This window comes from Triturus cristatus, chromosome 9, assembly GCF_964204655.1.
Source record: "Triturus cristatus chromosome 9, aTriCri1.1, whole genome shotgun sequence".
Classification (NCBI taxonomy): Eukaryota; Metazoa; Chordata; class Amphibia; order Caudata; family Salamandridae; genus Triturus; species Triturus cristatus.
Genome location: NC_140592.1, coordinates 1,042,262,222 through 1,042,276,535, shown reverse-complemented (window position 1 = coordinate 1,042,276,535; position 14,314 = coordinate 1,042,262,222).

Sequence of the window (14,314 nt, the reverse complement as noted above, 5' to 3'; positions counted from 1 at the left end):
TGTGCCATGGTTGATGTTGAGAATGACATTTGTCTCATCCTAAACAGTGTTGCCACTTTGAGCTGTGTTCAGCTGATGATGCCAGGGCTTGCCCTGTGATGTGGTGTGTGCAGTTGGTGCAGGTGACTGATGTTGTTCTGTTACTTCCTATTCCTATCCAGATACATCCACGGCCACAGGAGGGGACAGCTCTACGAACCAGGAGGAGCCACAGAGCCTTACAGGGACAGAAGGAGAGGAGTCAGGTGGACCCAGTGGCACGGAGGGCGAGTTGAGCCACACAGAGGAGTCGTCAGCACCATCCCCCCAGCTGAAGGCCACAGCAGCTCTGAAGATGACTCCCCTGTGGAGGCGGGTGTCAGCAGCCACCAAACACCAGCTAGTGAAGCTGTCTCCGCCACCGCCACCACCACCACCACCCTCGCATTGGCTCCCATCCCAGAGGTCCCTGTGGGCTCCCGTGTTCGTGAGCATGTCTCCTTTGTGCCAGGCACCGATCCCCCTACCCCTGTGTCCCCTGCTGCCCTGAGTGAGGAGTCTGTGGACTTACTTCGACAGATCCATGAAGGGCAGACGTCGATGCTGAAGGTCCTCCATGCACACACAGGTCTGTTGACACAACTGGTGTCATTCATGGAGGGCATTTCCTCGGGCATGTCTGCCCTACAGAGGACCAACCAGTCCGTGGCCTCCTCCCTGACGGCAGCAGTGTCCCTCCTCCAACAGTCCCACACCCCTCCTACCTCTGCACCACCCACGATTCCTAGCAGCCTACCTGTCCCAAGCACAGAAACCCCCAAACCAAGGGCTAGACGTGCACACAAGCAAGCGCAGGGGACTGATTCCACACTCACAGGGGCTGGTTTGCTGACAGACACACAGTCAACCACAACCACTCCACAGTCCTCCGAGACCTCTCCCTCCCAGCCCCCTTCCCTTGCCTCACTGCAACCCCATCTCCCCAGAAGCTCTTCCTCTGTGACCTTGGCCTCTTCCCCAAGAACCCAGCAGATCCTGATTACAAGGGGAAGAGGAAGTCCCCACACACAGAAGGGAGTGCCCCTCACACCTGGACACCCTCCCCCAGGCGCAGTCAGACCGAGATGCCCACCCACAAGTCCCCCCGGCGCAAGAAGAGCAAGACCCCCCGCCACCACGCAGCTCCAAGGCAAAGTCTCCGTCCTCCATCCACCAGGCCACCACTCCAGAGGTTCCCCCGCCACTCCATGCCCTGGGTTCCCCCACACACAAATACACCATCCCCAAAATGCTAAGGCCATCCCCCCCTAGCACTTGCTCCTCCACACCTGGTCAGACAGTTGGTGCCACTGATGTGGGGACCGTGTCCCCCCCCCTGCCCTGCTGACCTCACCTGTCCCCCATTCCGCTCCCATGGATGTAGGCACTGCTTTGGAGTCCACGACCACCCCGTCTGATTTGGGCACTGCAGTGGTGAGCCAATCCACTGAATCTGACCTGCCCGCTGGAGTTGTGCCGGCACCCACCCCATCTGACTTGTGCCCCACAGTTGTGACAGCACCCACCACTTCAGTCAGCTCCACTGCAGTTGCAAGTGTCTCGCCTGCATCCCCCACCTCTTCACTGCCTCCTTCTGCTGCGCCCTGATCCTGTCCCTGCGGTGCCTGGCCTGCCCCCATGTATGCCTCTCCTATTCTGGTGGGTATCCATGTCATCCTTTGCAGCTACCTGGGTGAGTCTGGATCAACTATTTGTGTGCATCTCTCTGTGCGCATTTCATTGGCACGGTCACATCTGTGGCTTGCACCCCATGCACATGTGATGTGCTTCCCATTGTCCAAATTGTCACTTCCACATACTTTGTGCTCATCACTACTGGCCCTACAGGTGTGTGCATCATTGTAATAGGAGCAACTGGGTCCTCTGTGCAACTTGCTAGACATATGTTTTGGGTATGTGCAGCTGACTTAGGGGAGACTCCCGTACCCAGGCTGTTGTGACCAGAGCCTTCATTGTGTGGTAACTGATGGCTGACTGACCAAGTGTTCTGCAGACATGAGTGGGACTTGCGGTGAATATGTTTGGCACAGCTGGGCTCCCACAGGAGTTGTGTCCCCTCAAGTTAGTGTGTTGTCCAGTGACATGGCCTGGGCCCATGGTGTGTGTTGTATGTGCATGTGTGTGTGTCCACATCCCTGTTCATACACAGACAGGGTTCCCTTGATATGTTCCTGTTGTTGTTGCTTGCTGAGTGGTACTGGGTTCATCCCACTACTTTTCCAATGGGCTACCACATGTGTGGGTGCATAACACACTACTGTTAATTGGTGTATCATCATTGGGATGTGTCAGTTCTGAGTGGTGATGATGTTGTCAGACACAGATGGGACACAGTCAGGGTTCCTCAAAGCACTTGTTTGTTCGCAATATCATGTAGTTGTCCCTAGGTGGTAGTTTTCAGTGATTGAGACATTTGTATGTGTGTGTGACTGCTCCCACGTGTCGGGTTCACGGCAGCGATGCTGGCAGGTGTCAGCATGGGTGCCTTGTGTTCCTCCTTGGCATCTGCATAGTCCTGGGACTGTGGCAGGGATTCTGAAGGTTACATGAGCTTTGAGGTCATGGCCATGTACCGCATACTGTGCAGTGTGTCTGTCATTCCCCTGGGTTGTAAACAGTCCTTGTGTGATGTGTGTGTGCACCTTAGTTCCTGGCAACATTCCTGTGTTTGTCATGGGTGCATGTGCAATGTCACCTGTCCATGTGGACTTCACAGATACACATTGTTGCAGTTCAGGTGTGTGGTGTTGATGGTGGACTGAAGTGAATGTTTGCATGGATGGTCCCCTAGCTCACGTTTGTCCATGGATGAGGGGCCATGCTGAGTGATTTGTGTTTGTGTATGTGTGATGTACGTTTGTGGCACAGGACACATGTCTGGGTTTCCCAGTTTGTACGATATCTGCCTTTGTCATCACAGTGGAGGTGTCATGCATGCTTGTGTCACCCCACTGTCTGGTCCCTGGGGGTAGTGGTGTTGTGTGTCAGTCTCTTGCTGTGTTAGTTGGTGTTGATTCCAGCTTGTGTCACATGTGCCTGTTGTGCTCCCTCTCATCTCCCAATGCCTGATTGCCCACTGAGGGTGTCCCAATGATGGTTTACTTTTGTATGGCACTGTGTCCTCATCTGTGTCACTGTGGTTCAGCCCCCCTCATGTGTTGTGTAGTTGCCTGGGGATACTGTGACACACACACACACACACACATGTTGTGTCTGATATGCAATGTGAGTTTGCCTGTTTGTGCATCTGCACCAGTGCATTAGTATTGCTGTTGTGGGCCTTTGTCTTGATGCTGTTTCTGTGATTTTGCCTGTTGTCCCTGTGAGTCATTTCACATCATTGTGCACATCCATCCTGGTTGTTGGGTACCATTGCTGGCATGGAATGTGAGTTTGTGAGCTGACACCTACAGTCTACACATGTTGTTTTGATTGGTGTGTCTATTTTCGAGATGTGTGCATGCTTGGTGATGGTCACTTCTGCTGTTGTGTCATTGTACGCTGTATGCATTGTCAGCTCCCATGTGTGGTGCTTGTCTGCAAATGGCCGAGAGTGTTATGTTTTCACAGCACTGTTAGCCTCACCACATCTCTGTGTGTATGGGACACAACCACTAGTTTGCCCCAGAAGTGTTTGATGTGTTGGGAGCAGGGATCATACATGCTGTTTGTTATTTGCAGCTTTGACCATGATGACACTTACCTTTTGGTCACTGTGATGAGGGGGGTTTTGCCCCCATCACCACAATGCTCCACAGCTGCTGCATTTTGTGAGCCCCCACTTAACTTCTGCTCTACACAGTGAGGGGGTATTCTTTTTACATTGCCACAGTGCTATGGTGATGCTTGCCTTGTGTATGTCACACTCATGTGTTGGTCACACATGTGCTGTTACTTACATTGTATGCTCGTAGCCATAATCACTGTTGTGGGCATTTGTCACAGACTACACACTGCTGTCATGATGTCATGGGGGATGTATTTTGTGGACATACCTGATGTTTGCGTATGCTGGATGTGTTGCGCATCACCCATCCTATGGCTGGGGGTGGCAGGGGTGATGGGCAACAGGTCCCCTGTGAGTGGGGGTGGCAGGGGTGATGGGCAACAGGTCCCCTGTGAGTGGGGTGTCAGGGGTGATGGGCAACATAAGCCCTGTGAGTGGGGGTGGCAGGGGTGATGGGCAACATAAGCACTATGGGTGTGGGTGGCAGGGGTGATGGGCAACATAGTCCCTATGGGTGGGGGTGAGAGCAGTGATGGGCAACAGGTCCCCTGTGAGTGGGGGTGGCAGGGGTGATGGGCAACATAAGCCCTGTGAGTGAGGGTGGCAGGGGTGATGGGCAACATAAGCACTATGGGTGTGGGTGGCAGTGGTGATGGGCAACATAGTCCCTATGGGTGGAGGTGAGAGTAGTGATGGGCAACAGGTCCCCTGTGAGTGGGGGTGGCAGGGGTGATGGGCAACATAAGTCCTATGGCTGGGGGTGGCAGGGGTGATGGGCAACAGGTCCCCTGTGAGTGGGGGTGGCAGGGGTGATGGGCAACAGGTCCCCTGTGAGTGGGGGTGGCAGGGGTGATGGGCAATATAGTCCCTATGGGTGGGGGTGGCAGTAGAGATAAGCAACAGGTCTCCTGTGAGTGGGGGTGGCAGGGGTGATGGGCAACATAGTCCCTATGGGTGGGGGTGGCAGTAGTGATGGGCAACTGGCACCCTATGGGTGGGGGTGTTAGTGGTGCTGGCCATGCAACCCCTATGGTGGGCTGTTAGTGGCCAGGATGTGGATCCCCTGTGTGCCATTTTGCGGGTACGTGTTGTTTGTTTATGTGGTAGGTGTCTGACTTACCGCCTGCGCCGTCGGCGTCGGTTCCTGAGCCGGTCATAGATGTAGAGTACTGGTATGACCTGCGCGATGGGATTCATGATGTGTTCGTGTTGTACACGCTGCTTGTTGCTCCGTCTCGTACCCGCTGCAAGCTGGTCCGTCTCGTAGCCGTGTATTGATTTGTGGCACAAATCGTAGCTGATATGCTTGTTTTCTGGATGCTGTGACGTGCCGTACGTGACGACCAGTCTGGCGCGTAGGAAGTACGCATCGTACTTGTCATGCCGGAAACTGCTATGGATACTGCTTCCGGGCGACACGGTTCCTCTTTAGGAGTTACGGCTCGGACGGAGAATGGGTCTTGATTCACAGCCTACGTGTCGGCCGTGTTTTTGGCAGTTATGCGCATCTTACTTACTCTACAGGACGGACCGGCTCCGGGTACGTGTCGGTCGCAGGGTAAGGCTACAGACAGCTGTCGACCGGCCATCGGAATCGGCCCCTTAATGTACACAATCATGTAGATTGTCTCCTTTTGCCCCAAATAATGTACAGCGCTCCATTGCTTTCTAGCTATGTTTTCTCTATTTCCGTAGGCTTGACATGTCTAAACTTAGCACCACAGTCGTTAGTGACCACCGATCCGTCAAAGGAAGGCTGGGGAGTGCCTCTCCAGGCCTTGGAAGTCAAAGGGAAATGGTCACCACAAGAGACTCAACTGCATAGCAATCTCTTGAAATTAAGAGTGGTGACCTTCCATCTTTCCTCCCAAGGATCACAGGTTCCTCAGTGTTGGTATGCACAGACAACACAACGAAAAATGCATGGGGGAAGAAAATCACGTCCACTCTTGATAAGAGCACACACAATTTGCAAATGTTTGGTTTGTCACCATATTAGGTTAGCAGTGGAACATGTATCCAGCAATAGTCAGTGGGCAGACACTCTCAGGAGAACATAAAAAAAGTGTCCCCAATGGGGATTAAATCAACAACAGTTAAGCCCCAGCTTTCGTGGTGGATGGAGCAAGTCAAACCAGATCTGTTTGCAACTAGCCAGAACCGCATTTGCCACTTGTAATGGTGAATGCTTTTCTGACAGAGCATGGTCAGGAATCTTTGCTAACACTTTTCTTCCACTGCCTGTGATACTGAATGGTAGACAAGATGAAATGAGAACCGTGCCATCTCGTACTAATAGCCTCATCCTGGCCAAGACAGTACTGGACACAGAGCTACTTTTCCTCTCAGAATAGCATCACATACCACTCAGACAGGTGGCCAATATATTGACTATGCACAAAAGCTAGATTCTTCACCCCAACCCGAAGTCACTCAATTGATCGGCTTGGCTCCTGAATACAATGAGTACCATCTCCTAAATATTCTGGAAGATTGCAAAGCAATACTTGCCAAAACCACAGCTGACACAAAAAATAATCATACAAAGCCAAATGGAATTAGCAGGTGTAGGTCTCCCTCATGCTTCAGTCAAAGTCCATTTCGTGGCAGCATCACGCTCCACAAGATCATCTAGTCAATTATCACTGTGGACAAGCAGAATTATTAAGGAATACTAAAGGTTTCTTCCGAGTTTACCTTCGGATAAAACATCCACCAAATCCATGGCAACTGGACACAGTCCTTTCTCAGTTAATGAAATGCTACTTTGAACTTATACACAAGGGAGATTTGAAATGCCTATCCTGGAAGATGGCTTTATTTTTAGTTTTAACATATGCAAGAAGAGTGAGCCAAATTCAGACTTACCATCAAAGAGCCGAATATGCAGTTTTGTGATAACAGAGTCATACTAAGGACCAACCCATTGTTCAGACCAAAAGTACCATCAGACATTCATGTAAATTATCCGGTAGTCTTGAAGACATATTTTTTAAAGCCCTAATGAAGGACTGGGGTGCGCAAGTCTTACTCTTGATGCCAGATGATGGCTTAGATTTTACACTGAGGACAAAATAAATCAGAAAGTCTAATCAGCTTTTGGTAAAATGATCCTCCTCCGAAAGGACATGCTCTGTTGAAGCAGAATGTGGAGTGTTCGGTGTCTGCAGCCATAGTTTTCTGCCACCAAAAAGCAGGGCGTCCTTTAGATGGAAATGTTAAAACATATTCCACAAGAAATGTGCCCACATCCACTGCCTTATTTGCTGAAGTGCCCAAGTCAGACATCGACATGGCAGCGCATGAAAGGAAAGACACAAATTTCCTAGACATCACTGACTTGCTCTACGGTATGAAACAATGCAGCAAATGGAGAGGCAGTTCTTTGTCATGTTTTCGATTAAGGTGAGTGTATTCTTTCATTTTTTTTTCTGTTTCTCACCATCCACTAAATGTATTTTTATATGACACTATTAGTACAGCTTCCTATTCTGATTCAAGCATATTCAGCTATAGAAGATCAAATACTGGAGAAATAAATAAGCAACTTACCTACTTCACGTGCAACCCACCATCCTTCCTGGTTAAGGCTCAGCTATAAAACACCTTACTTTCTCACTTGTGTTAAGAAATGTAAGGAATGGTGGCCCATACAGGAAGTGGTGTTTACTGAGCTGTCTCCTGATTGGCTGACATTTAATTATTTACAAATGATGTAAATAGACTGACAATGTGGCAGATAGTAGCTTTCCCAAGCTAGGTTTAGCATTATACTGCTTACTACAATTACAGTGAGACTCCCAGGCTACAAGCCTGTTAAATATATGAAAGATCTCAGTATTGGAGAAGTACAGTTACAGTTAACTAATCTATTATTTCTTCCCATCTCAGAAGACATGCCATTAAAGGGCTGACTATAAAGAGAACAACACCCATGTTGCAGAGTGATGACTACAGATAGAGCGACAACCATGCCCAGATAAACGGAGGGATTATGTTAACCTCAAGCTGTTGCAACCCCATTCTTTAGGGGGGCACATCTGTGTAGATCTCCTAAGCCCCAAGAGTAATTATATGTAGAGAACCAACTTTGGAGAAAAAGAGAATGGGCTGTTACTCACAACAAGTTATGCTTGTATAATTAGTAGTGTTAAGAGACCCACACGGGTGAGTAGCTGCACTTTACAAACCCCTGACTGATTGATTGAGTGATTGACGAGCCAGACAACCCTTTCAGAGTAATTTTTGTCTGCAGTGGGAGTATTGTATATAGATATGGATCCCTACTCTGGGCCCTAGAAACAGTGACATACACATTGGTTTGTAAAAGGTTATTTACTATGCACTGAGTACATAAATATTATGTATCAGAAAAATGGAACTTATTATTATAATCTAAACAGTCATAATATAGAACAAGGTGAGTATTAGAAATACCTCGAACAATTTATATTGCACATTCCTACTCTCCTGATTAGATTAGTCTGGTCCCTACTAAGGGCCCCATTACGATGGCGGGCGGACTTTATCCCCCCGCCACCGTAACGGAAAATGGGACCGACCGCCAGAGGTGCGGCGGTCCCATGAGGACAATTAGGATACGCCCGCCACACTGGCAGGCGCATTCTTGCCTTTAACATTGCGGCGGGCGGTGCTGTAAACAGCACCCGCCACAATGTTAAAGAGGCATGTTGTGAATTGCCATGCACAACGTGACAGGCACCGCGCGGTGCCTGCCACCTTGTGTATGGAAATGTAGGGGGGTACCATAGGTACCCCCCAAGTGCAGCCCCCCACTCCCAAACCGCCCCGGGGGCCGTAATGGGCCCCCAATGCAATTGCCGACAGTCTTTCTGCTGCCATGGAAAGGCCTTGAAAAATGCACATCATTATGTGGATGGCGGTGCCTGCTCGGCACCGCCACCATATTGTGCCCCAGATCCGCACAGCAGGCAATCGTAACTAGTCTCAGAAACAGGAGGCAAGCCAATTACCCCTTGGAGATCACTCTGGATTCAAGCTGACTCCAGTTCTTCCTCAGTAGGCTCAGAGGGCATCAGGCAGCAGGGCAGCATAGCAGAAAAGCAGTTCTTCCAGAGCAGTAGTCCAACAGAGTTACAGTCCTTGTAGCATCACAGCAGTCCTTCTGCCTGACAGAGTTGTATTGTATTGTATTGTATATATATTTATAAAGCGCAAAAGAACTGCGACCCTACGGGTATCCAGGCGCTCAGACAAAACAGGTTCTTTTATTACTGAGGCGGGCAGATCAGGGGACATCATGCTGCTGGAAAGAGCCAGGTCTTAAGGCTCCAACTGAATTCCATCAACGGCTGAGTCTGTCTAAGCTCATGTGGGAGCTCGTTCCAGATTCGAGCTCCAACCACACTGAAGGCCCTCCCACCCAGCCTTGCCCGTTTAATCCTGGGCTGTGCCAACAGGCTGGCATTAGAAGATCGCAGCTGCCTTACGGGGGAGTACCTTAAGAATCTTTCCTGGAGGGGAACCGGACCCATCCCATGGATTGCTTTGTGAATCAAGCAGAGGGACTTGAACAGGACCCTTTCTCTAACAGGCAACCAATGTAATTCTCGTAGTGCCTGAGCAGAGGAAGAGTCGAACTTACGATTTAATGTAAGCTTCGCTGCGGCTGACTGAACTCTCTGTAGCCCCTGCAGAATGTATTGGGGGGCTCCTAGATACAGCGAGTTGCAGTAATCCATTCTGCTTAGCACCGTACTCCGAGAGTCAGCGGGCAGCAATGGAAGAATACGGCGTAGGAGCCGCAATAGTCCAAAGCAAGTGCTAGATGTTTTGTTCGCCTGCGAGTCCAGCTGGAGATTGCTGTCAAATAGACCCCGAGATTCCGTACTGTGCTGACTGGGACCAGTGGGGCCGGGTCCGGAGCAAGCCTGATGTCCACTGGTAGATGTTGAATCTGCCTTATCGGCGTGTAGCACAGCAGCTCGGTTTTGTCTCCATTGAACTGCAGGCAGTTTCTCTGAAGCCAGTCAGTGGTCTGCCTCATGCAACTTTGAAACTGCTCCAGGGGAACTGCCTGTTTACCTTCCAGAGAGACGGCCAGTTGTGTGTCATCTGCATAATTGATCAACTCCACCCCGAACGCCTTGATGATTGAGAATAGCGGCTGCAGATATATGTTGAACAGAATGGGGCTGATACTGGAACCTTGTGGAACTCCAAAGTCTGCGGGGGTGTTATCTGAGGAGAAGGAACCCAGAGTCACCATTTGGTGTCTCCCCGCTAGGTAGGAACGGAGCCACTGTAATGCCTGGCCTCCCACACCAAACTTCCTTCAGCCGCCCCATCAAGATTTTATGACTCACGGTATCGAATGCGGCTGACAAATCCAGGAGCACCAGAACAGCGGTGCTCCCGGTGTCAGCCCGCACACGCATCGAGTCCAGCATGGTGACTAATGCTGACTCTGTTCCGTGACTGGGGCGGAAGCCAAACTGATCCTTGTCCAGCAGAAGGTTTGCCTCTAAATAGTCCGAGAGGGACCTACTCACAACCTTCTCTAGGATTTTGATAGGAAAAGGAAGGAGAGAGATAGGCCGGAAACTAGCAGGAACAGTTGGATCCAGAGTTGGTTTTTTGATGAGGGGTGAGACTACTGCCTGTTTTCAACTATCCGGAACCAGACCCTCTTCCAGGGACTGGTTGCAGACCTGGCACAGCCAGGGGAAGGTCGGGTGGCCATATAGCTTCCATGCCCTCTGGGGCAGGGGGTCAAGGGGAGAGCCAGAAGAGATACTATGTGCCGTTGTAACAAACGACGCTTCCGTAAAGAGCGGAAAGGTGGTCAAAGAGCAGAGACTGCCCGATCTCTCATTGGCCGTCTCCTTGTCAAAGTCCTCATCCACTGTATCAGTGTCCCTAAAGAGATCGGTTATCTTTGTCACCTTATCCTTAAAATAGGTGGCAATATCATCACACAGCCTTTTTGATGGTACAACGTTATTCTCTAGGCAGCGCGGGCCGATATGGATTTGACGATTTTAAAGAGTTCCTTAGCCCCATTTGGGGCTTGCACTATGGAGTCAGCATAAAAACTAGTTTTACGCTCCATAATGAGCTGCTTGTACCTACCAACTCAGACACCTCAGAGGTGTCTGAGTTGGTAGGGTGAGGGGTCCAGTACATATACCCAGTTGTGCCTTTAGAGTGGGGGTGACCTCAAAGAAGGGTCTTTGAAGTGCACAGACGTCCTTTCTTCCTGCTCTGGCTCCAGGCTAACTACAGGGGGGTATGCAGCGCTTTGTGAGTGGCAGGGCCCAGCCTATTAAGGTGTAAGTGTGAGCCTTTGCTCAGCTTCTCCCTCCTCTCGTCCTAGGAAGATGCATGAAGTTACACCCAGCCTTCCTTTGTGTTGGACTGTGTGGAGGGAATACACAAAATGAACTGTCACCCAGCCCAGCTAGTGATCAGAGAGAAGCAGCAGACACCAAATGGCTAAGAGCAGGGAAATGTCCAACTTCTAAAAGTGGCATTTTCAGAATGGTAGCTTCAAATCCAACTTTACCATTATGAGGATTTGTAATTACCATTCCAGAAGTACTAAACATGACAACTCTACCTTCTCTCAATTACGAATAACTGCTTATTAAATGTAATAAGGAATCCCCAATATTAACCTACGATAAGGGTAGGCCTTTCAGTAGTGAAAAACAAATAAGGGAGTTTTTCACGACCAGAACATGCAAAACCTAAAAGTACCTTTTGATTACATAGCACCCTGCGTGCTGTGCTACTTAGGGCCTACCTTAGGGGTGACTTCTATGTACTAAAAGGGGAGTTTAAGGCCCCAGCAAGACATTTAAATGTCAATTTGAAATGGCGATGTAAACTGCACACACAGTGGCAGGCCTGAGACATGTTTAAAGGCGTACTTATGTGGGTGACATAATCAGTTCTGCAGGCCCACTAGTAGCCTTTAATTTACAGGCCCTGTGCACATGTAGTGCACTGTACTAGAAACTTGCGAGTAAATTAAGTGTGCCAACTGTGAATATGTTGCAGGGGAGAATCACATGCACTTTAGCACTAGTTAGCAGTGATAAAGTGCTCAGATTCCTAAAGCCAACACAAATTAGGTCAGAAAAAGAAAAGAGGAGGAGGAAGGCAAAATGTTTGAGGTGATACTTCAGAGAAGGCCATTTTTCAACATGACCCCATCTCCAGCCTAACGCCAGGGTAGACTAATCAATCCCTTCATGGAATTCCCTACATAGGGCAATAGAACATGGACAGTGGCCCACTGCTGCAGGGGGACTTGCCAGTTCTACGCCTCTCTGAACCCAGTTGGATCCCTTTGTCTATACTTGGGCCACTGAGCTAACCCATGGGGAATCCTTCTGTTTACCTGTGGGCCCCATCTGTGTTGCACCTAACCTTAACTTGCTCACAGATGCATCCCAGTAGGTAGACACTACCAGAATGGCCAACAAAATGATGAGGCCCATTCCACCCCTTGGTTTCACTTCTGTCCCCAACGCAAGGGAACCTCTGTCCACAAGGACAGCAACCAACAGAGGCTACTGACAGCTGTCAGTGTCAAGAGCCAGGCCCCAGGCTATCCACGGGCCTCTGTCCTCTGTGATGTCTCACTGTGGGGGGGGGGGGGGCAATAGCTCCAGGTACCTTTGCATCCTTTTTCCACTCCACCTTCCACCAGTTCAGGGGTAGTATCCTGGAACTGGTCCTTCAGCCCAGGGTCTGTACACTTAGGCCAAACCTCTGTGATTTCTCACTGTGGGCGGGGGGGCAATAGTTCCAGGTACCTTTGCATCCTTTTTCCACTCCACCTTCCACCAGTTCAGGGTAGTATCCTGGAACTGTACAATTAGGCTGAACAGGAGTAGGGGTGAGTCCTTCCTCCACTTGCCCCTCCATCTGGGCTTCTGTGCCCTTTGGTTGGAAGTGACACCACCAGAAAACTGAACTGTCAGGGCCTGTTGTGGCCACTCCTCCCAGTTCTCCTGACTTAGGGTCAACTCATTCCCCCAGAATACAGTGAATGGGCTTCTAGTGACTAACTTTGGCCCTCCTCTGGGTCACATCCCCACCATACTCTAGGGACACCTGGCCCAGAGGGCAAATAAAGTCCCTCTCCTGGGCCTGAGTCACCTATACACACCTGGCCGGAGTACTGCTCTGGGGAAACAAGCCTTTCCACAGCCCTGGTCTGGCTAGTCCCTGTATCACTCAGAGCAGTTACTAGAACCCCATTCACTTTCACCTAGTGGAAGTGACGACTCCCACCCTAAGGGATCACCAGTTCACCCTCTAAGTCTATCTCCCAGCTGAGGGAGATAAAGGCATGGTCTGTGACCTGCCTCTGGGTACTACTTTCCCTTAAGACCATATTAACCACTCCTGTAGAGTTCCCACCAGTGGGTGGTTTCTTTGGAGAGACAGAGGCCCCCTTCTTGTGTCCTAGTTGAGAACAATCAAAGCATCTGGGTCGGAAATGATGCGCCTTGGGCCACCGCCCACCAGAACCTCCCGCCTTATTCTCAGGAGGGACATGGGAACCCTTTTCTTCCTCTTTAACCTGAGACCTCTCTGGGTCTTGCTTCACCTCCCCATCACTCTGTTGGGGGGAATCTGAACCACCTGGATTCACTCCCAGATAACTTCTTGGACACTCTGGTGCTGAGCCAGATGTCCACCTCCTCAGCAAGCACCTTGGGGTCAGTTAGCTTGCTATCAGCCAGATTTTGGCACAGCTCTGGAAAGCAATTATCAGCAAATATCAATCATGTGCTCCTTCAAAATTAAGTTGTACAGCCCTGAATAATCAACAACCTTGATTACCCCTCACGCATCCCTTATCTGCCTTACTGGCATAATGGAGGAAATCCACCCAGTTTGTGATGAGAGTTTGTGCCTGACCCTGAATCTCAGCCTATACCTCTCAAGGGTCAGCCTAAGTTTGCTCACAAGAATGGCCTTCCTTGCAGTATAGTGTGTCTGTTCCTCTACCTCCAGTGTTGAGTGTGTCTCCCTCCCTATTGTTGGCATGTTTCTCCACATGCTACCCCCTCAGGACTCCTCCGCAACCATAGCACCCTTAGAGCCACTTCAAAGACTGTAAACCATTTGTCTATGTCATCCCCGACCACATAACTGGGCACCACGCCTTTTGGTGTACAGGCCCTTACTTCATCAGTGAACGCTGTAGGTACGCTTCCACCATTACCGCTGGAGTCCACCTGTAATGCTCTTATGTCCATTTCTCTGAGGTTTAGCTCATGGGCCATCTTCCTTTCCTCTAGAGCTAGCCTCTTCTCAGCTAGAGCCTGATCCTTCTCCAATTTAGCAAGCTCCAGCTTCAGTTTTCTTTACTCCCTCCTGTCCTTCAGCTGCTCTGGGAACAGGTTCCAGGATGAGACGCTACTCGCTGCCCTGGGGGGAACCATTGCTCCTGAGTGGATGCTGGCTTCCTTCTCTACAGGCAGTCACAGGTTCTCCAGTGAATCCTGGTCCAGTTCTTCCTCATCCTCAATCTCCTGATCATCCTCT